The sequence below is a fragment of the Apodemus sylvaticus genome, chromosome 3 (genome assembly GCF_947179515.1).
Source record: "Apodemus sylvaticus chromosome 3, mApoSyl1.1, whole genome shotgun sequence".
NCBI lineage: Eukaryota > Metazoa > Chordata > Mammalia > Rodentia > Muridae > Apodemus > Apodemus sylvaticus.
The window spans coordinates 167,033,258-167,035,217 of NC_067474.1; positions in this window are offsets into that span (position 1 = coordinate 167,033,258).

Consider the following 1,960-nt stretch of genomic DNA (forward strand, 5'->3'; position numbering starts at 1 on the left):
TTGCTCCAAGTCCAAGCTGGTTCCTAGTTGGGCAGTTACAGCACCTATATCTCCATGGCATTAGGCTCCAATCAAACAGGAGAGATCTTCAGCAACCTCAGCTGATAAAATGACCCTGTCAAAAGTAGCCCACCGTCTCCTGCTCCACGGAACAATAAATACATCTCAGTTCAAAAAATAAAAAATAAAAAAAAAGTCCATTTCACTATAGACTAACAGAGGAGTCATTGTTTATAACGCAACCACTACAAAATAAAGATAGCAGCAAGAATGGAAAAGTCCCACCAGGAGCTTTTGCTCAGCACTCAGGTCTCCTGAGTTTCACAACCCAGTCCCCAACTACACATTCAAGACCAGAGTGAGTACTTTGACACAGTTTGGAGAGGCAGGGTATATCCAAAACTCTAAATTGGAAATCTAATTCTTCTCTTCCCTAAGGAAGTTTTGTACAAAAGGTCCAACTAGCTATGTGAGAACCCACACTTTTCCAAGTATTAACAGCTGTCTATATTTTCTCCCCAGATCTGGTATGTCAGGGGGGAAACTAAAAAGCCAGATGCTGCTAGCTGAGGTCTAGATTTTTGCCAATATCTGTATCTTAACAGATCTGTTTCCAGGCCAGAGTGACTGCTAAACCTGGAGTGTCCTTATCACACTCGGCATAGAGATATCACAGAAACCACAGGAAATGGCTTCTGCCCCTCTCAGGAGTGGCCCTCTGCAGGGTCAGGAAGTCAGCCATTAGCTCTCCATCCTGTCTGGGGAGAAGAGTGTCCACATAGGACATGTCCCGAGGGCTGTAATGCTCCAGGAATGGCTAGCTGTCCCGGGGGTCAGTCTCCTCCCACACCCACTCAGTCTACAACTACCTGTGCTCTCCAGGCACTCAACTGGTGGGAACACAGCTGAGGAGGTAGACCTGAGAGGGCAGACCTGGTGGGGAAGAGAAAGGTGCCGAGGTAAAGAGACAACTGCCTGCGCTATGGAGAAAACAAAGATGCAGTGTGAATGATGCAGACGGAGCATGGCAGTGAGTGGCACCTGCTGAGGAGAGGTCGGTCCTCGGGTGAGCCCTGGCTGGTACAGAGGAGCCAGCGCGTCCAAGTGGGAAAGGGCTGACGGGAAAGCTTTCCAGGGACACAGAACAGGAAGTGCCTGAGAGAGAGAGCCGGGTCTGATGTGCTCCAGGTGTGTACAGAGGTGAGTAGGGGGCTGAGAGGCGGTGGGGAGGGCAGGGGGAGGATGACGAGGCCGACCAAAGGTACTCAAAGTATGCGACTGCCACTCTCACTGCTGGGTAGACACCACGGCTTCTGCACGGGGAGGCCAACAGAGGCAGGACGTTCCCGCAGGAAATGGGAGCAGCTGTCCAGCACAAGAGGAGGAGACATACAGTCTGATCCAGGTTAGAAGGAAACACAAGACAATCTGATGTTTGAGATGGGGCAAGGCAGAGTCATGGACACTCCAGAGTTCTGGCTTTAACCAATGACTCTGTCTAAGCTCTTTCTGTTCTATGACACAGGTCGCACACAGCCCAGGCTGGTTACAAGTTCAGTCATGCCTCTGTCTCCCAGTGCAGGGACTGCAGGTGTGGGCCAGCCCAGCCTACTCTTTATCTTCACACTCGTCCATGCTTTCACCAACGCAGATTTCAGCCCTCAGCATCTTTAAACACGGATGCAGACTCCAGGGCATCAGAACAGAACCTGCCAGAGCCACCCCCTTTCTTCACACGTCCCCCTCCTTCCAGAAGAGCCTGGCTCTGAGGCCCTCCCTCCATTGGCAACACTGCTCACAGAACAACTTCCTATCACCAGGCTTTTTAAAGCAGGTACTTTCTCTAGCTTGAGTTTATCACTGTTTAAAATGTTGTGCTAGTTAGCAGTAATTATGTAAATGCAGGCGGCCATTTCTATTTTTAAAAGGGAACCCCATTTAGCATTCTTACATCCTGAGA